Source organism: Macaca fascicularis, chromosome Y, assembly GCF_037993035.2.
Source record: "Macaca fascicularis isolate 582-1 chromosome Y, T2T-MFA8v1.1".
Classification (NCBI taxonomy): Eukaryota; Metazoa; Chordata; class Mammalia; order Primates; family Cercopithecidae; genus Macaca; species Macaca fascicularis.
Window position 1 is genome coordinate 1270754 of NC_132903.1, and position 24246 is coordinate 1294999.

The window sequence follows — 24246 nt, forward strand, 5'->3', positions numbered from 1 at the left end:
ATGTCCTTTGCAGGGACATGGATGAAGCTGGAAACTATCATTTTCAGAAACTAAGAGAGGAACAGAGAACCAAACACCGCGTGTTCTCACTCATAAGTGGGAGTCGAACAATGAGAATGCAGGGAGGGGAACATCACACACTGGGGCCTGTCGGGGGGTGGGGGGCTAGGGGAGGGAGAGCATTAGGAGAAACTCCTAATGTAGATGGCAGGTTGACAGGTGCTGCAAACCATCATGGCACGTGTACACCTGTGCAACAAACCTGCACGTTCTGCACATGTATCCCAGAACTTAAAGTATAATAAAAATTAAAATAAAGAACTTTTTTTGTAAAACAAAGAACCAGTATGCAAAATGTGCCAAAAAAACCTCTTCAGACTCAACCACTGGAAAACAAACGGCCGCATTTAAACATGGGCCTCCTCACCAAAGGTGCTTTGCAGATGGCACATTCGCCTACGAAAAATCACTCCACGTCGTAACTCATCGGGGGATTGCAAATGAATACCGCTGAGACGTGTTAGGCGACGGGTCTGGAGATGACTAAGATCTAGAGATGCCAACGGATGAAATACCGGAACTCTCACTGAAGGCTGGTCACAAGAGAGTCCCTGCACCCTCTGACTTTGAGGTCACTGTGCAGCCTGGAATCAGATTTTCTTTTCTTTTTTTTTTTTTTTTTCTTGAGACTGAATCTTGCTCTGTGGTCCAGGCTGGAGGGCAACGGTGCCATCTTGGCTCCCTGCAACCTCCACTTCCCGGGTTCAAGTCATTCTCCTGCCTCAGCCTCCAGAGTAGCTGACAGGCACCTGCCACCATGCCTGGCTAAGTTTTGTTATTTTTAGTAGAGACTGGGTTTCTCCATGTTGGTCAGGCTGGTCTCAAACTCCCGACCTCAGGTGATCCACCTGCCTCGACCTCCCAAAGTGCTGCGATCACAGGCGTGAGCCACCGTGCCCGGCCATGTAGTCACATTTTCCTCAAACTTTGGGTTTAGGGGAGCCCAGCTTTGGGATTAGGAGAGTCCAGCTTTGGATTTAAGGGATCCCAGTTTTGGGTTTAGGGGAGCTCAGCTTTGGGATTAGGAGAGTACAGCTTTGGGTTTAGGAGAACTCAGTTTTGGGATTAGGAGAGTACAGCTTTGGGTTTAGGGGAGCCCAGCTTCCATCCCTCGCACCCTCAAAGTTCCCCATCTTTGTAGACCCAGTGACCTCTGTTACTGTGATAACACCTGCCTCTGAACGAACTCTGTGTTCTACTGACTTGAAAGTGAGCTGCCAACCCCAGTGAACCGGCAGCTGGCAGGCGTCGGGGGAAGAGAGGACCTGCCTGCCTCGGCCTCAGATCACAAGGCAAGAATCCTCGTAGCTAAGCACAAAAACGCGTAGGAAATGCTCTGAGCTCTGTCGCTCTGTGTTGATTTTCCTCTATTGCATAACCCAACCAAACAGACAGTTTGCCCAGCGAGATTTGCATGCTGCCCTCCGCGGACGCCCGTGACGATTTTGAGCCGTGTTCTCTGCAAAGGCAGCGACCGCGTTTCTCTGATTTCTGTATCTCATTCTCAGAGTGTATAACACACGGCTTCACCACGGGCCAGAGCGCGGATTCTGAGAAACACGAGTAGCTCTTTTTAAAACAAAATTAATGTGTGTGTGTATGTGTGTGTGTGCGCGCGTGCACGACGGCTGTTTTTTTAAAGTTTCCAAGTACTTTACCGCGCACACACCTCTCTGGGTGGGGATATCTGAACAGCAGCTGCAAAATCTACCTCGCTCTGGAAAGCAGGAAGCCACTGTACGTGGAATTAAGCTAATTAACATGAAATGCCCTTCAGTGAAAAAAAAAACAAAAAATGAAAAAACCCAGTTGTTGACGTGTGGGCCCTTCCCTGCTGCAAAAGAAGGTGCAAATAGCACGTCTTCTGAAATTTAAGCACTTCTGCCATTACCGAGCCGCAGTAACAGCCGTTCTCTGTTTAAAGACCGTTGCTCAGGGTTAATTGACGCCGACTTGCCTCATGATAGTTTAATTGTAATGAGGTGGATTTTACTCACCCTGTTTGCAGCCGTGTGCCCAGCGGAGCAGCCAAAGAGAAAGACCCCCGGAGGTGAAACCGAGACGGTCTCAACTATCTTGTTCCTGTCTGAAGTCGAAGCTGGGCTCCCTTAGATCCAAAGCAGGCCTTTCTTAAAACCCAAAGCTGCCCTCCCTCAGACTCAAAAAGAGGCTCCGTTAAGAACCAAAGAGAGCCTCCCTTAGACGCAAAGCTGAGCTCCCCAAAACCCAAAGCAGGGGTCCTTTAAACCCAAAGCAGGGTTACCCTAAACCCAAAGCTGACCTCCTTTAAACCCAAAGCTGGGCTCCTTTAAACCCAAAGCAGGGTTACCCTAAACCCAAAGCTGACCTCCTCTAAACCCAAAGCTGGGCTCCTTTAAACCCAAAGCTGGGCTCCTTTAAACCCAAAGCAGGGTTCCCCTAAACCCAAAGCTGGGCTCCCCTAAACCCAAAGCTAAGGTCCCTTAACCACAGAGCTGGGCTCTCCTAAACCCAAAGCTGACCTCCTTTAAACCCAAAGCTGGACTCCCCTAAACCCAAAGCTAAGGTCCCTTAACCACAGAGCTGGGCTCTCCTAAACCCAAAGCTAAGCTCCTTTAAACCAAAAACTGAGCTCCTTTAAACCCAAAGCAGGGTTCCCCTAAACCCAAAGCTAAAGTCTCTTAACCTCAGAGCTGGGCTCTCCTAAACCCAAAGCTGACCTCCTTTAAACCCAAAGCAGGGTTCCCCTAAACCCAAAGCTGGGCTCCCCCAAACCCAAAGCAGGGTTCCCCTAAACCCAAAGCTGGGCTCCCCCAAACCCAAAGCTGGACTCCCCTAAACCCAAAGCTGGGCTCCTTTAAACCCAAAGCTGGGCTCCCTTAAACCCAAAGCTGGGCTCCCCTAAACCCAAAGCTGGGCTCCCTTAAACCCAAAGGTGGACTCCCTTAAACCCAAAGCTGAGCTCCTTTAAACCCAAAGCTGGACTCCCCTAAACCCAAAGCTGGGCTCCCCTAAACCCAAAGCTGGACTCCCCTAAACCCAAAGCTGGGCTCCCCTAAACCCAAAGCTGGGCTCCCTTAAACCCAAAGCTGGGCTCCCCTAAACCCAAAGCTGGGCTCCCTTAAACCCAAAGCTGGACTCCCCTAAACCCAAAGGTGGACTCCCTTAAACCCAAAGCTGGACTCCCCTAAACCCAAAGCTGGGCTCCCCTAAACCCAAAGCTGGGCTCCCTTAAACCCAAAGGTGGACTCCCTTAAACCCAAAGCTGGACTCCCCTAAACCCAAAGCTGGGCTCCCCTAAACCCAAAGCTGGGCTCCCTTAAACCCAAAGGTGGACTCCCTTAAACCCAAAGCTGAGCTCCTTTAAACCCAAAGCTGGACTCCCCTAAACCCAAAGCTGGGCTCCCTTAAACCCAAAGCTGGACTCCCCTAAACCCAAAGCTGGGCTCCCCTAAACCCAAAGCTGGACTCCCCTAAACCCAAAGCTGGGCTCCCCTAAACCCAAAGCTGGGCTCCCCTAAACCCAAAGCTGGGCTCCCTTAAACCCAAAGCTGGACTCCCCTAAACCCAAAGCTGGGCTCCCTTAAACCCAAAGCTGGACTCCCCTAAACCCAAAGCTGGACTCCCTTAAACCCAAAGCTGAGCTCCTTTAAACCCAAAGCTGGGCTCCCCTAAACCCAAAGCTGAGCTCCTTTAAACCCAAAGCTGGGCTCCTTTAAACCCAAAGCTAAGCTCCCTTAACCACAGAGCTGGGCTCCCTTAAACCCAAAGCTGAGCTCCTTTAAATGTACAGCTGGGCTTTCCTTAACCACAAATCTGAGTTCTCCTAAACCCAAAGCTGGGCTCCCCTAAACCCAAAGCTGGGCTCCCCTAAACCCAAAGCTGGGCTCCCTTAAACCCAAAGCTGGGCTCCCCTAAACCCAAAGCTGGGCTCCCCCTAAACCCAAAGCTGGGCTCCCCTAAACCCAAAGCTGGGCTCCCCCTAAACCCAAAGCTGGGCTCCCCTAAAACTCAAAGCTGAGCTCCTTTAAACCTACAGCTGGGCTTTCCTTAACCACAAATCTGAGTTCTCCCAAACCCAAAGCTGAGCTCCTTTAAACCCAAACCTGGGCTCCCCTTAAACCCAAAGCTGAGCTCCTTTAAACCCAAAGCTGGGCCCTCATAGACCTAAAGCTGGGTTCCCCTAAACCCAGGGAAGATTTTCATCTTTGAACACAAAGGAGCGTGTTTTTCTCTTGTTCCCTGGATCCAAACCCTCAATGACGGGAACCCTCAGCTGTGACAAGCAGCCAGTATACGTATCTCCCCACGGTGTGAGCCAGTTTCAGTCTCTCTCCTGTGAAAGGTAAAAGGATCCCAGGGTACCAGTGATCATCGACAGACACTCATGTCTTTGTTCTCTTTGTGACCTGAGGGAGGTTCTCAGGTCAATAGAAAAGGATATTTTAAAAGATTTCAAAGCAGGACCCATCCTAGGCTACCCCACAGCACAAGAAATTCACAAAACAGGCCGGGCGCAGTGGCTCACGCCTGTCATCCCAGCACTTTGGGAGCCTGAGGCGGGCGGATTACGAGGTCAGGAGTTTGAGACCAGCCTGGTCAACGTGGTGAAACCCCCGTCTCTTCTAAAAATACAAAAAAACATTAGCTGGGCGTGGTGGCAGGTGCCTGTCATTCCAGCTACTCGGGAGGCTGAGACAGGAGAATTGCTGGAACCAGGGAGGTGGAGGTTGCAGCGAGCTGAGATTGCACCGCTGCACTCCAGCCTCAGCCACAGAGCAAAACCCTGTTAAAAAAAAAAAAAAGAAGAAGCGGTAGCTGGGGCACCTTTCTGAGCAAAAACTAGAATCTTCCATGTCCTGTTCGAGTCCTGCGTGTTTGCAGATTGACTCTGAAAATCACCTGGTGGGTTCTCAAATGGTTAACCCTGTCATGCACCGATTCCCCTCCTATAGGTAAAAGCTGGAGACAAATAAAGACAGGTGGAGAATTTGTTAAGCAAACATCTGATTCCTTAATGATGTAATAATGTCTTTTTTTTTGGTTGTTTTTTTAGAGACAAGATTGCACTTGGTTGCTCAGGCTGGTCCCCAACTCCTAGACTCCAGAAATTCTCCTGCCTCAGTTTCCAAAAGTGTCGGGGTTACAGGTCGGAGCCACTGCACCCAGCCCTTAATAATGTCTTATTTCTTCTTTTGAAGGCAGATTCTCACTGGGTCACCCAGGCTGGAGTGCAGTGGCATTGTGGCTGTTCACTGCAAACCTTCACCTCTGGGGTTCAAGCAATTCTCGTGCCTCAGCCTCCTGAGTAGCTGGAACCGCAGGTGGGTGCCACCAAGCCCAGCTAAATTTTTGCCTTTTAGTAAAGATGGACATTTTACCCTGTTGCCCAGGCTGGCCTCAAACTCCTGAGGTCAGGCAATCCCCTTGCCTTGGCCACCCAAAATGCTAGGATTACAGGTGTGAGCCACTGCACCTGGCCCCTTAATGACGTCTTCCTGTAAATTATGGCCAAATGTGTACACATTAATTTAAATATTACCTAATTAACATTTTATTTACTTTTGTTTCTCTTTTATATTGTAATTAAGGCTACATGGATACATAAATTTAAGAATATTTAAATAATATACATAATCCTATAAAGTAATATAATATATAAATTATATATTACAGATCAGATGTTTTTATGTATGATATTTATATAGAATAATTTATTTACAAATTATATAAATTAAACATGTTATATAGTATGCATATTTAATAATTATAATATATTGTATAGTATTACTTATATGTTATATATAATTTATACATATATGTGACATATTGAACATAGCATATATAAAATTATATATGACATATTTTATAGATCACATTATGTGTATATATAATGTATATGTAATTATATGTATAACACATTTTTTCTGTATGTCGTTTTGGTGAGGGTAGCATCACAAAATATCTTATATAAAAACGGGTGAGGCCGGGTGTGGTGGCTCACACCTGTAATCCCAGCACTTTGGGAGACTGAGGCGGCTGGAACACCTGAGGCCAGGAGTTCCAGACCAGTCTGGCCAACACGGTGAAACCCCATCTCTACTAAAAATACAAAACTAGCCGGGCGTGGTGGCAGGCACCTGTCATCCCAGCTACTCGGGAGGCTGAGGCAGGAGAATCGCTTGAACCCAGGAGGCGGAGGTTGCAGTGAGCCGAGATCGTGCCATTGCACTCCAGCCTGGGTGAAAAGAGTGAAACTCTGTCTCAGAAACAACAACAAAAAATGGTTGCACTGATACAAACTTACGTATGAACGTTCCCTGCAGCACTCTTCGCGACAGCCGAAAGGTGGAAACGGCTCAAGCGTCCATCAACAGACAGAGAGATAAACACAACAAGAGCCCACAGCCACACAGTGGAATAGTATACAGCCATGAAAAGGAACAAGGCTCTGACCGAAGGAACAAGGCTCTCTACACTGTGGATGAACTTTGAAGACATGACGCTCAGGGAGAGAAGCCAGACACAGAAGGCCACGTGCTGTAGGATTCCATTTCAATAAAATGCCCAGAACACGCTGATCCATATAGAGAGAAAGGAGATGATCATGGCTGGGGCTGGGGATGGGGAAATGGGAATTTAATTTCCCCCTAAAGGGGTGTTGCCTTTTGGGGGAATGACAAAGTGGTGGAAATAGACAGACGTGGATGTTGCCCAGCACTGTGAATGTCCTAGATGTCCTCCAGTTATTCGCTTTAAAACGGTGAGTTTTCCGTGATGTAAAGTATAATCTCAATAAGAAACGATTGTCTCTTGAAGCAGGAAGGACACATCCCTTACATTTCTGTTTTACTCCCTGTGTCTGAGCTGGCCTTCCACCACACCCTCCTGGCTGACTCCCTGCCCGCCCTGAGTCCTGAATGTTCCTGCATTCTTAATGCTCCACCCTTTTTTTGCTTGGGTTTTCCGGTCTCCCAGACAGCCCAAGCCACGGCCAGGGTGACCCTTTTTCCCCAGGGCAGGGCAGCCCCAGGGCCGAGCTTCCGCTTTTGGGGGACGCAGCGGTCACTGGGGCTGTAGCCAGCCTGGCCTCCTCATCCCTCAGGTCCTCACCGGGGTGTCTGGGGCTCACTGTGCAAGCCTTCCCTGCCTGTGGCCACTATGGCCAATCTGACCTCTGCTGGGTGTGAGTGGAGGGGAAGCGGTGGCCACTGCTGTGTTAACCAGTGACCTCATGGCGTCCGTCAGGAAGCCACAGTGAAAGGCGTCCAGGTTCTCAAGTCCAGCATTGTTTCAATTTCCTCCATCTCTTCCCCGGCCACACACAGCTTCCTTCCTAGCTACCTGGAGTTGACAGGGAAGGAGAGTGCCAAGCGTCCTTGAGTCCTCGGGTGACATCTCCTGTTCCCGGAGCAGACGTCACATTGAATGTCTGCAAATGTTTTCTTGTGCCCCCCGTCCTAGGAAGATGCGCTTATCATCTTTGCACTACGTATGGGGACACTGAGGTGCAGAGGGTATCAGGAACCTGACCCATGAGTGACAAGGGCATGGTGATTGGCACTCAGGCCCTAGGTTTTCTGGGCGTATAGAAGATGCCACACTCTGCTTTGCATTAATCTCCAAATACGTGCATCTGAGCAGAAACACACGTGTGCCCCTGAGCCTGAACTCTGCACCTGTCTCTGGCTGCCTGTTTCATCCTCCTTGCCCTCCTGAGGGGATTTCAGGGACCGTACAGCATACTGAGAGCTCCTCAAGGAGAAGACACCTGAGGTGTATCATCCTGGTCCTCCCTGAGGCTGGAGCATGGTCCTGGCCTACTGGGCAGGTGCATTTGCACCTGCTCTTCACAGGGGTTGGGGACAAGTCAGAATACAGGTTAAAAAAAAAAAAAGAGGAGGCCGGGCACGGTGGCTCACACCTGTAATCCCAGCACTTTGGGAGGTCGAGGTGTGTGGATCGCCTGAGGTCGGGAGTTCCAGACCAGCCTGAGCAACATGGAGAAATCCCGTCTCTACTAAAAATAAGCCGGGTGTGGTGGTGCACGCCTGTAATCCCAGCTACTTGGGAGGCTGAGGCATGAGAATTGCTTGAACCCGGGAGGCAGAGGTTATGGTGATCTGAGATCACGCCATTGCACTCTCCAGCCTGTGCAAGAAGAGCAAAACTCCGTCTCAAAAAAAAAAATAATAATAATCATAATAAAAAATTAAAAAAAAGAAGAAAAGTGGGTCTCAACAGGGTGCCCAGTGTATTACCGAACAGCTGAGCCCCTCAGGAGCTCCTCAACCTGCCTCAGTTATTATTGGAGAGGCAGAAAGAGCCAAGGAATCTCACTGCCTGTTTCTGCTGTAAACCACCCTGCTGGGAAGGGGTGGATGCAAAGCTACCAACTGACCACAACTCACACGCTGGGGTGGTGTTTCCCCTGCTCGCTCTCAGGCACAGACGACGTGATCATACCAGCTCCCTTGGTATGCTGTTCCACCTGGCTCTGCGGCAGGCTGTGTCTCCACAGCGGTGGGACCAACTCACGAATATCTCTTGCCCTAACTCCTGTGGCTCCTCTTCCCCGTGCAGCTCCTCATGCCTGTCTGCACCCAGCACGGTCTTGAGTGACACCTTCAACCCTCCTTCTTGTGGCATCAGCCCACCATGGACCTGCCGGAGCCTCTTGGAAATCTGCATTTCATTCCAGCCCATGGGTGACAGCTCCTGCCTCCATAAAGACCCTCTCTTCCCCACCAGATACCTGCTGCAAACTCCTTTGGGTCTGCTTTCCTTAGCTTAGAGCTGTGCACCCAGGGTGGTCTTGGTCAATGCAAGGTGTGTGTGTGTGTGTGTGTGTGTGTGTGTGTGTGTGTGTGTGTGTGTGAGACACAGGACATTCCCAATGACTGTGGAGGGAATGAATGGGTGCATGTATGAATAACACTCAGGGTGTCCACACAAATGTAGAGAGAATGAATGAATGACACCCAGAGATTCATTCCCACAAATGTGGAGGGAATGAATGAATGATACTCAGGGATTCCCCACAAATGTGGAGGGAATGAATGAATGACACTCAGAATTCAGTCCCACAAATGTGGAGGGAATGAATGAATGACACCCAGGATTCACTTCCACAAATGTAGAGAGAATGAATGAATGATACCCAGGGATTCCCTACAAATGTGGAGGGAATGAATGTATGACACCTAAGGATTCCCTACAAATGGAGAGGGAATGAATAACACTCAGAGATTTGCTCCTGCAAATGTGGAGAGAATGAATGAACAACACCAAGATTCATTCCCACAAATGTGGAGGGAATGAATGAATGACATCAGGGTTCACTCCCGCAAATATAGAGGGAATGAATGAATGACACCCAGGATTCACTTCTGAAAATGTAGAGAAAATGAATGAATGATACCCAGGGATTCCTCACAAATGTGGAGGGAATGAATGAATGACACCCAGGATTCACTTCCGAAAATGTAGAGAGAATGAATGAATGATACCCAGGGATTCCCCACAAATGTGTTGGGAATGAATGAATGATGTCGAGGGATTCCCGCAAATGTGGAGGGAATGAATGAATGACAACCAGGATTCACTTCTGCAAATGTAGAGAGAATGAATGAAAGACACCCAGATATTCCCTGCAAGTGTGGAGGGAATGAATGAATGACATCCAGGGATTCCCCGTACATGTGGAGGGAATGAAAGAATGACACATAAGGATTCCCCAGAAATGTGGAGGGAATGAATGAATGACACCCAGAGATTCATTCCTGCAAATGTGGAGGGAATGAACGAATGAGTAACACACAGGCCTTGCTTGATAAACGAATGGGTGAATGCATAAATGAAAGAATGACGTGCAGGGTTTTCTCCCTAAAAGTGGAGTGAATGAAAGAGTCAATGCGTGATGCCCACTAGTTCTTCACAAGTGTAGAGCAAATGAGGAGATGAATGAATGAATGAATGCCACTCTGAGAATGCAGAGTGAATGAGTGATGGAATGTGTGGAGCAAATGAGGAAATGAATGAATGAATGCCACTCTGAGAATGTAGAGTGAATGAGTGATGGAATGTGTGGAGGAAATAAGGAAATGAATGAATGAATGAATGCCACTCTGAGAATGCAGAGTGAATGAGTGATGGAATGTGTGGAGGAAATGAGGAAATGAGTGAATGAATGAATGCCACTGTGAGAATGTAGAGTGAATGAGTGATGGAATGTGTGGAGGAAATGAGGAAAGGAGTGAATGAATGCCACCCTGAGAATGCGGAGTGAATGAGTGATGGAATGTGTGGAGGAAATGAGGAAATGAGTGAATGAATGCATGCCACTCTGAGAAGGCAGAGTGAATGAGTGATGGAATGTGTGGAGGAAATGAGGAAATGAGTGAATCAATGAATGAATGCCACTCTGAGAAGGCAGAGTGAATGAGTGATGGAATGTGTGGAGGAAATGAGGAAAAGAATGAATGAATGAATGAATGCCACTCTGAGAATGCAGAGTGAATGAGTGATGGAATGTGTGGAGGAAATGAGGAGATGAATGAATGAATGAATGCATGCCACTGTGAGAATGCAGAATGAATGAGTGATGGAATGTGCGGAGCAAATGAGGAAAGGAGTGAATGCATGCCACTGTGAGAATGCAGAGTGAATGAGTGATGGAATGTGTGGAGGAAATGAGGAGATGAGTGAATGAATGAAGGCCACTGTGAGAATGCAGAGTGAATGAGTGATGGAATGTGTGGAGGAAATGAGGAGATGAGTGAATGAATGAAGGCCACTGTGAGAATGCAGAGTGAATGAGTGATGGAATGTGTGGAGGAAATGAGGAGATGAGTGAATGAATGAATGAAGGCCACTCTGAGAATGCAGAGTGAATGAGTGATGGAATGTGTGGAGGAAATGAGGAAATGAATGAAGGAATGAATGCCACTCTGAGAATGCAGAGTGAATGAGTGATGGAATGTGTGGAGGAAATGAGGAGATGAGTGAATGAATGAATGCATGCCACTGTGAGAATGCAGAGTGAATGAGTGATGGAATGTGTGGAGGAAATGAGGAGATGAGTGAATGAATGAATGAATGCCACCCTGAGAATGCGGAGTGAATGAGTGATGGAATGTGTGCAGCAAATGAGGAGATGAATGAATGAATGAATGAATGCCACTGTGAGAATGCAGAGTGAATGAGTGATGGAATGTGTGGAGGAAATGAGGAGATGAGTGAATGAATGAATGAATGCCACCCTGAGAATGCAGAGTGAATGAGTGATGGAATGTGTGGAGCAAATGAGGAGATGAATGAATGAATGAATGAATGCCACTGTGAGAATGCAGAGTGAATGAGTGATGGAATGTGTGGAGGAAATGAGGAGATGAGTGAATGAATGAATGAAAGCCACCCTGAGAATGCGGAGTGAATGAGTGATGGAATGTGTGGAGGAAATGAGGAGATGAGTGAATGAATGAATGAAAGCCACCCTGAGAATGCGGAGTGAATGAGTGATGGAATGTGTGGAGGAAATGAGGAAATGAGTGAATGAATGCATGCCACTCTGAGAAGGCAGAGTGAATGAGTGATGGAATGTGTGGAGGAAATGAGGAAATGAGTGAATGAATGAATGAATGCCACTCTGAGAAGGCAGAGTGAATGAGTGATGGAATGTGTGGAGGAAATGAGGAAAAGAATGAATGAATGAATGAATGAATGCCACCCTTAGAATGCAGAGTGAATGAGTGATGGAATGTGTGGAGGAAATGAGGAGATGAATGAATGAATGAATGCATGCCACTGTGAGAATGCAGAATGAATGAGTGATGGAATGTGTGGAGCAAATGAGGAAATGAGTGAATGAATGCATGCCACTGTGAGAATGCAGAGTGAATGAGTGATGGAATGTGTGGAGGAAATGAGGAGATGAATGAATGAATGAATGCATGCCACTGTGAGAATGCAGAATGAATGAGTGATGGAATGTGCGGAGCAAATGAGGAAAGGAGTGAATGAATGCCACTGTGAGAATGCAGAGTGAATGAGTGATGGAATGTGTGGAGGAAATGAGGAGATGAGTGAATGAATGAAGGCCACTGTGAGAATGCAGAGTGAATGAGTGATGGAATGTGTGGAGGAAATGAGGAGATGAGTGAATGAATGAAGGCCACTGTGAGAATGCAGAGTGAATGAGTGATGGAATGTGTGGAGGAAATGAGGAGATGAGTGAATGAATGAATGAAGGCCACTCTGAGAATGCAGAGTGAATGAGCGATGGAATGTGTGGAGGAAATGAGGAAATGAATGAAGGAATGAATGCCACTCTGAGAATGCAGAGTGAATGAGTGATGGAATGCGTGGAGGAAATGAGGAAATGAATGAAGGAATGAATGCCACTCTGAGAATGCAGAGTGAATGAGTGATGGAATGTGTGGAGCAAATGAGGAGATGAGTGAATGAATGAATGCATGCCACTGTGAGAATGCAGAGTGAATGAGTGATGGAATGTGTGGAGGAAATGAGGAGATGAGTGAATGAATGAATGAATGCCACCCTGAGAATGCGGAGTGAATGAGTGATGGAATGTGTGCAGCAAATGAGGAGATGAATGAATGAATGAATGCCACTGTGAGAATGCAGAGTGAATGAGTGATGGAATGTGTGGAGGAAATGAGGAGATGAGTGAATGAATGAATGAAAGCCACCCTGAGAATGCGGAGTGAATGAGTGATGGAATGTGTGCAGCAAATGAGGAGATGAATGAATGAATGAATGCATGCCACTGTGAGAATGCAGAGTGAATGAGTGATGGAATGCGTGGAGCAAATGAGGAGGTGAATGAATGAATGCATGCCACTCTGAGAATGCGGAGTGAATGAGTGATGGAATGTGTGGAGGAAATGAGGAAAGGAGTGAATGAATGAATGAATGCCACTGTGAGAATGCAGAGTGAATGAGTGATGGAATGTGTGGAGCAAATGAGGAAAGGAGTGAATGAATGCATGCCACTGTGAGAATGCAGAGTGAATGAGTGATGGAATGTGTGGAGCAAATGAGGAAAGGAGTGAATGAATGAATGCCACTGTGAGAATGCAGAGTGAATGAGTGATGGAATGGACAGAAGGTGGTAGGGGCAGTGTGGACGTTGGCCCCAACGCCTCCCTCTGACCCATTTGGTCCAGCTCGCCACTGGCCCTGACCTCTCCGCTGCATCCATGGAAACTGTGCACCCAGCACCCCTTTTCCCCGGGGTCACTCCCGCTCTGGGCTGTGTCGTTCTCTCGGACTGTCAATCAATGAGGAGAAGGGTGTGGTCCAAGTCTGTCAATCACTGAGGATGGGGGAGCGTGGTCTAAGCCTGTCAATCACTGAGGATGGGGGAGTGTGGTCCACGCCTGTCAATCACTGAAGATGGGGGTGTGGCCCAAGCCTGTCAATCACTGAAGATGGGGGAGTGTGGTCCAAGTCTGTCAATCACTGAGGATGGGGGAGTGTGGTCCACGCCTGTCAATCACTGAAGATGGGGGTGTGGCCCAAGCCTGTCAATCACTGAGGATGGGGGAGTGTGGTCCAAGCCTGTCAATCACTGAAGATGGGGGTGTGGCCCAAGCCTGTCAATCACCCAAGAGAGGGGTGTGGCCCAAGCCTGGCCAGTTAGGGGGTCCGTCACCCTGTTCATAAAAATTATTGCAAGCAGTGGTCATTTGTCTCTGACGTGGCCGGTCGGAACCCTTCAAGAGGTGTGACTTGTGGGTGCCAGGAGAGTGAGGTCCCCTTTTTGATTCTGTTCTGAAAAGATGGGGACCCCAGACTACCAGAGACCCTCTTTCCATTCCTATAGAGAAGGTGGTCTTCCTGAAGTCATTCCACACCCTGCAGCTGAGGGAGGCAGAAAAAAGTGGGGCTGAAACGTGGGAAGAGAGAAAGAGAAAGAGGAGAGACTGATGGCCGTTTAAGCTCCTGGATCCAGCCATGCCTGAAGTCCTCATAGAAATCCTAATTATCCAATTTGACACTTTCCACCTTGCCTTCAGCTAGCTCGACTCAAGTTTCTATCGCTCGCCATAGAAGACAGTTGTGCCTCAAGCACTAGAGGCAGGCAGGCTGAGGTCCCAGTTGGGGGACAGAATACTCCTAGTTCCAGCAAAAGGTCCCTACGGAGCCCATGCCACCTGCCCTGGGCTGAAGCATGGTTATTTCAAAGGCAGTCACGCATCGTTCATCACTAATTCCCCAGTGCAGTGGTTCAAGGCTAACAAGCAGCACCCAGCGCCCACCTCTGCCTCTTTCTGGTTGTAGGTCTTGAACACAGCCCCCCCGCCGGCTCCATGTTCGCCTCAGTTTCCCTTAATGGTAAAACAGGGACGATCGTCATAGCACCTGTCTCACGAAGTTTCGAAAATCCCAGAGACAAGGCTGGGTGCACGTGGCTCACACCTGTCATCCCAGGCACTTTGGGAGACAGAGGCAGGCGGATCAGCTGAGGTCGGAAGTTCGAGACCAGCCTGGCCAACATAGTGAAACCCCATCTCTACTAAAATACAAAATATTAGCCGGGCGTGGTGGCGAGTGCCTGTCACCCCAACTACTCAGGAGGCTGAGGCAGGAGAATCACTTGAATCCGGGAGGGGGAGGTTGCAGTGAGCTGAGATCGCCGTGCTACTGTACTCCAGCCTGGGCGACAGAGCGAGACTTCGTCGAAAGAAAGGATAAAGGAAAAGGAAAGGAAAGAAGGAAGGAAAGAAGGAAGGAAAGAAAGGAAGGAAGGAAAGAAAGGAAGGAATGAAAGAAAGGAAGGAAGGAAAGAAAGAGAGAGAGAAAGAGAGAGAAAGAGAAAGAGAGAGAAAGAAAGAAAGAAAAGAAAGAAAGAAAATCCCAGAGATAAAGACCTTGCAAAAGTGGCTGCTGCATCCTGTGCACTCAATTGACGTCAACTATTTTTATTTGCGAAAACCAAGAACAACGTCTCCTCCCCGCAAAACAAAAGCAAAATAAAAGCAGAAGACAGGTGTGAAGAAGATTTCTGGGAGAGCACATTTTCAAGAAGGTGGACTTTTTCCATCTTTTTCTAGGCCAACCTCAGCCCTGTCTGTGACCCTCGAGAGCTTGTGCAGAGTGCGTGGCCCCTATCTTGAGGGTGTGTGTCATTTTGCAGGACTCTGGTGAGCCCGGGTTAAAAAAATCACACACCCCAAAGGCAGGCCGAGCTGAGGGCTCTCTCTGCCATTCAACCGCATCTCTGGCCCGGATCTGCTCTGTTGCTGGGGTATTTCTGCAGGGCGGCCTCTCCTCTGTGAACACCCCCAGGTCCCCGTGACTTACAGCGGCGGCCGCAGGGAGGGCAGACGTCCCGGGTGAGGCTGGTCTTGTGGTGTTTGTCCGAGCAGCCGTCAAGCTGGGCAGGGGGTCCTCGGGGACGCTCCTCCTCCTGGTCCAGAGGTGGCTGCCCTATGGCAGTGTGCTTGCACAGGGGCAGGAGTGCAGGGCCAGCTCTCTGCTCTGCTGGGAAAAAAAAAATCCCACTGGTTGTGCCTGCACCACACCCTGAGACAGACACGAGCAGCCTCCAGAGACCCAGCGAGCTGCTCTCAGCCGCGATCTGTCATTTGCAGACTGAACTTGGTGCAGGGTGGTTATGAAACAGGCCAGACCGACAATAGATGGGAAAGGTTCCTGTTTTTGGCCCTGGGCCCCAGGGAGCGGGGTCAGACATCACAGGGGGATTTTACGTGTTTTTCTCCTGATGCGATATTTTTCAATACGGCTTTTTTTTTTTTTTTTTTTTTAAATGAGTTTGGCCTGCATGTATGCAGGACCATTGCCTCAGAAGAGTTAGTGTAGGATTCGAAAATGGGTTAAATTTAAGGACAGCTTCTCTTGCCTATATCGGATATGACTTTATGCTTTAGGTGAAAATACTAATTTTTAAAAATATGTATGTCCACAGTCGCTATTTTTTTTTCTTTCTTTCTTTTTTTTTTTTTTTGAGACGGAGTCTCCCTCTGTTGCCCAGGCTGGAGTGCAGTGGCGCGATCTTGGCTCACTGCAAGCTCCGCCTCCCGGGTTCACGCCATTCTCCTGCCTCAGCCTCCCGAGTAGCTGGGACTACAGGCGCCCGCCACCTCGCCCGGCTAGTTTTTTTGTATTTTTTAGTAGAGATGGGGTTTCACCGTGTTAGCCAGGATGGTCTCGATCTCCTGACCTCGTGATCCGCCCGTCTCGGCCTCCCAAAGTGCTGGGATGACAGGCTTGAGCCACCGCGCCCGGCCTTTTTTTTCTTTTGAGACTGAGTCTCGCTCTGCTTTCCAAGCTGGAATGCAATGGTACCGTCTCAGCTCACTGTGACATCTGCCTCCCAGGTTCAGATGATTCTCCCTCGGCTTCCCAAGTAGCTGGGATAACAGGCATACACCACCACATCCAGCTATTTTTCTTTTTTGTATTTTTTTTATTTTTAGTAGAGGCAGGGTTTCATCATGTTGGTCAGGCTGGTCTCCAACTCCTGACCTCAGGTGATCCACCCGCCTCAGCCTCCGAACGTTCTAGGATTACAGGGGTGAGCCACCACGCCCGTCTGTATATTCACTATTTAAAAGCGGTGCTCATTGGATTATGCTAAGACAGTTTTTATTTGGAAGCTTGAGGCTGCCGTGAGCTGAACGACACGGTACTGACTAAACTGAACTGAACCGAACAACTCACACCACTGCACTTCCAGCCTGGGTGACAGACAGAGCAGGATCCTGTCTCAAAATAAAAGGGAGAGCCCTTAATGCAAACAGCTAGCTCAGGGTATATTTTGTGCAGTTTCTGTCTGTTACAGGCTGAATGGTACCCTCCCAAATTCACACGTTAAAGTCCTAAGCCCTAGGACCACACGATGTGGCTGTATTTAGAGATTACTTCTTTGTAGAGTTGACGACGGTAAAATGAGGTCACTAGGAGTGGGCCCTGATCCAATAGGACTGGTGTCCTCATAAGAAGAGGAGACGAGACCGGGCGCGGTGGCTCAAGCCTGTATGTAATCCCAGCACTTTGGGAGGCCGAGACGGGCGGATCACGAGGTCAGGAGATCAAGACCATCCCGGCTAACACGGTGAAACCCCGTCTCTACTAAAAAATACAAAAAAACTAGCCGGGCGAGGTGGTGGGCGCCTGTAGTCCCAGCTACTCGGGAGGCTGAGGCAGGAGAATGGCGTAAACCCGGGAGGCGGAGCTTGCAGTGAGCTGAGATCCGGCCACTGCACTCCAGCCTGGGTGACAGAGCGAGACTCCGTCTCAAAAAAAAAAAAAAAGAAAAAAAGAAGAGGAGACGAGGACAGGGACACACACAGAGGGTTGACCCTGTGAGGACACAGGGAGAAGACGGCGTCTCCAAGCCCAGGAGAGAGGCTTCAGGAGGAACCAGCCCTGCCCACACCTGGATCTCAGACTTCCAGCCTCCAGGACTGTGGGAGAATCAATGTCTGTTGTTTATAAGCCGCCCAGTCTATGGTATTCTGTGATAGCAGCCTGAAATAAACTAAGACATCTCATAAGAAGAGGAGATGAGGACACAGACACACACAGAGGGACGACCCTGTGAAGACACAGGGAGAAGACGGCGTCTCCAAGCCCAGGAGAGAGGCCTCAGGAGGAACCAGCCCTGCCCACACCTGGATCTCAGACTTCCAGCCTCCAGGACTGTGGGAGAATCAATGTCTGTTGTTTATAAGCCACCCAATCTACGGTATTCTGTGACAGCAGCCTGAGATGGACTAAGACATCCCATAAGAGGAGGAGATGAGGACACAGACACACACAGAGGGACGACCCGGTGAGGACACAGGGAGAAGACGGTGTCTCCAAGCCCAGGAGAGAGGCCTCAGGAGGAACCAGCCCTGCCCACACCTGGATCTCAGACCTCCAGCCTCCAGGACTGTGGGAGAATCAATGTCTGTTGTTTCTAACCACCCAGTCTGCCGTGTTTTATTATGGTGGTCGAACTGACTGCCCCTTCACTCTGAAGCAGGTGGGAGAAGGCGAACGTCGGGGAAGCTGCAGAAACCTGGGCCGAAAGGAAGGGAACGTGGGTGCCGCTGGCTTGTGCCTGCCGTCGAATTCCGAAGACCATCTCGAGGCCATCGCTGTCGGGAGTCACGCTCCCCGGCCTGGCTTCTCGGTAGAGACAGTGCGTTACAGGGTGGGAAATGGTTGTTAACCGTGGTGCCCCCGCCTTGGGGTTGGGGAGCCACCCGAGAAGGCACACACAGCCACAGCCACAGCCACAGCCACAGCCACAGCCACAGCCCTCCCGGGTGCGGCTCCCTGGGATTCCGCCCTCTGCCCTTACACAGGGTTTCTCTGTCGCTGCTCGGTTCACAGGAAGCAACTTGTCTGCTGTTCCCAAATCTACTTCTGGGGGCCTCTGTCCTCTGCTCTTTTCCCGGAGGGAACAGGCTGGGAAGGAGACTGGTGTCCCCTTAAAGCATTCAGGCAGCCACCACTTCAGACGGACCAGTCATTCGCAGATAACTAGGACATGGGGTCATGTTCAACACCGCTTCCCGTGACTCTCCCTCCTTCCTTCCTTCCTTCCTTCCTTCCTTCCTTCCTTCCTTCCTTCCTTCCTCCCTCCCTCCCTCCCTCCCTCCCTTCCTTCCTTCCTTCCTTCCTTCTTTCCCTTTCTTTCTCTTTCTTTCTTTCTCTGTCTCTCTCTCTCTTTCTTTCTTTCTTTCTGTCTCTCCTTCCTTCCTTCCTTCCTTCTTTCCTTCCTTCTTTCCCTTTCTTTCTCTTTCTTTCTTTCTCTCTCTCTCTCTCTTTCTTTCTTTCTTTCTTTCTGTCTCTCCTTCCTTCCTTTCTTTCCTTCCTTCATTTCTCTTTCTTTCTCTCTTTCTTTCTTTCTCGTCTTTCTTTCTCTTTCTCTCCTTCCTTCCTTTCTTTCCTTCCTTCATTTCTCTCTTTCTTTCTCTCTTTCTTTCTTTCTCGTCTTTCTTTCTCTTTCTCTCCTTCCTTCCTTTCTTTCCTTCCTTCCTTTCCTTCCTTCCTTCCTTCTTCCTTTTTCTTTCTTTCTCTTTCTTTCTTTCTCTTCTTCCTTCCTTCTTTCCTTCCTTCTTTCTTTCTCTCCTTCCTTCCTTCCTTTCTTTCCTTCCTTCCTTTCCTTCCTTCCTTCCTTCTTCCTTTTTCTTTCTTTCTCTGTCTTTCTTTCTCTTCTTCCTTCTTTCCTTCCTTCTTTCTTTCTTTTTCTTTCTTTCTCTTTCTTTCTTTCTTTCTCTCCTTCCTTCCATCCTTCCTTCCTTCTTTCTTTCTTTCTTTCTTTCTTTCTTTCTTTCTTTCTTTCTTTCTTTCTTTCTCTCCTTCCTTCCTTCCTTTGTTTCCTTCCTTCCTTCCTTCCTTCCTTCCTTCCTTCCTTCCTTCCTTCCTTCCTTCCTTCCTCTCTCTCTCTTTCCCTCCTTCCCTCCCTCCCTTCTTTCCTTCTTTCTTTCTTTCTTTCTTTCCTTCTTTCTTTCCTTTTGAGATGGAGTCTCGCTCTGTCGCCCAGGCTGGAGTGCAGTGGCACAACCTTGGCTCACTGCAACCTCCGCCTCCCTGGTTCAAGTAATTCTGCCTCAGCCTCCCACGTAGCTGGGACTACAGGCGCCCGCCGCCACGCCCAGCTACTTTTTGTATTTTTAGTAGAGACGGGGTTTCACCATGTTGGCCAGGATGGTCTTGATCTCTTAACGTCGTGATCCGCCCGCCTCGGCCTCCCAAAGTGCTGAGATTACAGGCGTGAGGCACTGCACCTGGCCGAGTATTTTTAATATTAGTGTTTTAGGAACTCAGTCACTCCACTAGCCAACCAGCATGGACAGAAACACAAACATCAGGCCCAGCGCAGTGAGTGGCTCACAGTTGAAATTCCAGCACTTTGGGAGGCTGAGGTGGGTGGATCACTTGAGGTCAGGAGTTCAAGACCAGTCTGATTAATATGGTGAAACCCCGTCTCTACTTAAAACACAAAAATTAGCCAGGCGTGGTGGCAGGTGCCTGTCATCCCAGCTCCTCAGGAGGCTGAGGCAGGAGAATCGCTTGAACCCGGGAGAGGGAGGTTGCAGTGAGCCGAGATCGCACCACCGCACCTCAGCCTGGGGGACAAGAGTAAACCCTGTTTCTAAATAAATAAATAAATAAATAGTACGCTGACAAGGAAATATGGCTCTTTCTGTTTGTCATAGTGGCTGGCATCTCGGACTTGCTGAGGTGTGGAGTGAGGTAGCACACAGGCTGGTGACAGATGGTTGGTTTGGGGGAAGTGGGACGGCGAGGGGCGTGTTGGGGCGGGCTTGGAGGCCTGTGGGCGTCAGACAGGCAGCTTAGGGGGTCCTGGCCGTCCAGGAAGCTGTGAGTATTTGGTTTGGCGGCAGCTGAACCCAGGCAGTGGGGCCAAGGAGGTAAGAAGCAGAGCTGGATAGGCAGCAACCCTGCCGGATGCCAGCCACAGCAGACACAGATAGCACGAAGGATAAAAATAAAGACCGACTGCTCCTTCCAACTTGATTCCTGCTTTGACCTGGAGACTCAAGCTGCTGCTGAACTTTGAACAGCACCCACAGTGTTAGAAAACTATGAAGGAGGGTCAGCCCGTCTTGGTGATAGCCCCCAAAGGTGACCTCCCAACACCCACCAGATGCACAACAGCCAACTCCGTTTTTGTTTTTTCCGACGGAGTTTTCCTCTTGTCGCCCAGGCTGCAGTGCAATGGCACGATCTTGGTTCACCGCAACCTCCCGTGTTCAAGCAATTCTCCTGCCTCAGCCTCCCGAGTAGCTGGGATGACAGGCACGCACCACCACGTCTGGCTAATTTTTGTGTTTTTAGTAGAGATGGGGTTTCACTATGTTGCCCAGGCTGGTCTCAAACTCCTGATCTCGTGATCTGCCCTCCTCGGCCTCCCCAAAGTGCTGGGATTACAGGTGTGAGCCACTGCGCCCAGCCCTCTGTTGTTTTCTGAGATGGAGTCTCGCTCTTGTTGCCCAGGCTGGAGTGCAGTGGCACGATCTCGGCTCGCTGCAACCTCCGCTTCTCAGGTTCAGGCGATTCTCCTGCCTCAGCCTCCCGAGTAGCTGGGATGACAGGTGCGGGCCATCATGCCCAGTTAATTTTTGTATTTTTAGTAGAGATGGGGTTGCACTATGTTGGCCAGGCTGGTCTCAAACTCCTGACCTCAGGTGATCCGCCCACCGTGCCCTCCCAAAGCGCTGGGATGACAGGCTTGAGGCCCCGCGCCCGGCCATGTTAATTCTTCAGAAGTTGACAGAGGCCCGTTGCTCTGAGCTGCCACCACCCCTGGCCCTGTTTGTGACGGCCAGCGGGCTTCTGTGGATGCAGGATTTTGGGTGCTAAAACCAGGAGAGCCCTCAGCAGCACCCATGGGGCCGCCTATCTGGCCCAGGGTGACCTGACTCTCTCGGTTCTGTCCTGGGAGACGGGGGGATTTTTAAGCCTGACCTTTTAGCTTTACCACGGGGCTCCTATCCAGACACTTCCTTCCTGAGACTGTCTCTACGCCCAACTTCCAAAGCTCACGGAGCTGGCCGGAGAGTCCCAGGGACCTCCTCCGAACTACGTCTTGGAAGGAGGTGGCTGCGTCTTCTCAGATACCATGTCCAGGCTTCAGTCTGAGTCTTTTCGGTCTGACTCCAAGGGACGTAAATGTCAGCCCCCGGGAGGCTCTCCGTGCATCCCTGTGATGGTGCTTTGCAGACTTTTGGCCTGTGTTTGACTTTCTGATGCGTTTTCACTTCCATTTTCGTTCTGACGTGTTTATTTATGGAGACACGAGGTTTTGCTCTGTTGCCCAGGCTGGAGTGCAGTGGTGACATTATAGCTCACGGCAGCCTCAACCTCCTGGCGTGAACCGATCCTCCCACCTCAGCCTCCTGAGCAGCTGGGACTACAGGTGCATGCCACCACAGCTGGCTAATCTTTGACTTTTGGAGAGATGGGGGGGGTCTCACTATGTTGCCCAGTCTTAGTTTTCATTTTTATTTATTATTATTGTTATTTTTTGAGATGGAGTCTCGCTCTGTCACCCAGGCTGCAGTGCAACGGCGCAATCTCGGCTCACTGCAACCTCTGCCTCCCGGGTTCAAGTGATTCTCCTGCCTCAGCCTCCTGAGTACCTGGGATGACAGGCATGTGCCGCCACACTCAGCTAACTTTTTGTATTTTCAGTGGAGATGGGGTTTCACCATGTTGGCCAGGGTGGTCTCGATCTCCTGACTTCGTGATCCACCCACCTCGGCCTCCCAAACTGCTGGGATGACAGGCGTGAGGCACCGCGCCCGGCCAGTTTTCATTTTTATTTATTAGCATTATTTTTTTTGAGACGAAGTCTCGCTCTGTCACTTGGGTGGGAGTGCCGTGGTACGATCTTGGCTCGCTGCAACCCCTGCCTCCTGGGTTCAAACGATTCTCTTGCCTCAGTCTCTCAAATAGCTGGGACTACAGGCATGTGCCACTACACCCGGCTAATTTTTGTATTATTAGTAGACACAGGATTTTACCCTGTTGGCCAGGCTGCTCTTGAACTCCTGACCTCAAGTGATCCACCCGCCTCAGCCTCTCAAAGTGCTGGGATGACAGACACGAGCCACCGTGCCCGGCCTCATTTTTCTGTTTGGAAATAAAGTCCTGTCTAGGTTTACGATGAGTGGGATCACATCACTGAAGATAAACGAGCAAGAAAATTGATTTGCTTATCTCTGTTTTGGTCACGTCCTCTTGGAGGGAAGCCAAACCTCCTCCCTTCTCTCCCCCACTTCGAACACAGAGTGTTGGTGGCACTCAGTCAGGGACAGGGCCCCGCTCTGGGTTCGGGTTCCTCTTTCTGCTCACTCTCTGGGGACCCTGTTTGCCTCCCTGCAACACGCCTTGCTGAAGACCTCGGTGCTGGCTGCCACGTGAGCCGCCCCTGTCCCTACTCTCAGCAGCCTTCCCCACCTGCAAACCCCAATCGAGGGCCTCCTGTGTTGCGTTGGATGGCGGCCCCCAGAGATAGCTCCACGTCCCGAGCCCTGCTATTTGGGGATGGGGCATCATTTGGAAAAGAAGGTCTTTGCAGATTAATTAACTTGTGGATCTTGAGAGAAAATAATCCTGTGTTATCTGGCTGGGCCTTAAACACAATGACAGGTGTCCTTATCAGAGACAGAGGAGGAGACACAGACACAGAGGAGAAGGCCACGTGGAGACGGAGGCAGAGATTGGAGTGATGTGGCCACAAGCCCAGGGACTCCTGGAGCCCCCAGGAACTGGGAGAGGCAGGAAGGATCCTCCCCTAGAGCCTCCAGAGGAAACTGGGTCCAATTGTAATGGGTTGAACAGTGGATCCTGGAAAGATATGTCCATGTCCTCGAGCTCAGAATCTGGAATGGGATATTATTTGGAAATAAAGAACTTTGCAGATTTAATAAGTTAAGGATCTGGAGATGAGATCTTCCTGGAGTAGCGTAGGCCTTAAATGGAATGACGGGTGTCCTTGTAAGAGACAGAGGAGGAGACACAGACACAGAGGAGGAGGCCACGTGGAGATGGAGGCAGAGACTGGAGTGATGCGGCCACAAGCCCAGGGATGCCTGGAGCCCCCAGGAGCTGGGAGAGGCAGGAAGGATCCTCCCCTAGAGCCTCTAGAGGAAACTGGGTCCAATTGTAATGGGTTGAAGAGCAGATCCTAAAAAGATATGTCCGTATACTAGAGCCCAGAACCTGGAATGAGATGTTATTTGGAAATAACGAATTTTGCAGATGTAATGAGTTAAGTATCTTGAGATGACATCATCCTGGATTAGGCTGGGCCCTAAATGGAATGACAGGTGTCCTTGTAAGAGAGAGAGGAGGAGACACAGACACAGAGGAGGAGGCCACGTGGAGACGGAGGCAGAGACTGGAGTGATGCGGCCACAAGCCCAGGGACACCTGGAGCCCCCAGGAGCTGGGAGAGGCAGGAAGGAGCCTCCCCTGGAGCTCCCTGAGAGAGCCCGGCCCTGAGACATTTTGGTCTCAGACGTCTGGCCCCCGGAACTGTGAGAAAGTAAAAACTCCTGTTGTTGAAGTCCCCAGTTTGTGGCATTATCTGGTGTCTGCCTCAGAGGACTCACGGAAATGGCTTTGTCTCTGCACCCCTGCAATCATTTTAACGTTGCTACCCAACATTTTAAAATGTGAAAGATGCAGGCACTT

At 49.7% G+C, this 24246-nt stretch overlaps 1 protein-coding gene across 3 annotated transcripts in view; it reads right to left on the reverse strand.

Moving 5' to 3' along the window:
- The window catches only part of LOC141406859 (S-geranylgeranyl-glutathione receptor P2RY8), a 75448-nt gene that overhangs the window by 21855 nt on the left and 29347 nt on the right, over positions 1–24246 (reverse strand). Inside the window, exon 2 of one of the 3 annotated variants that reach the window (XM_074030394.1) lies at positions 15367–15543. The exons of 1 other annotated variant lie outside the window; for it this stretch is intronic. The gene's annotated coding sequence lies outside the window, so the exon portion shown is untranslated. Of the gene's footprint in view, positions 1–15366; positions 15547–24246 lie in introns of all 3 variants that reach the window. One more of the 3 variants, XM_065538736.2, reaches the window with a different exon arrangement.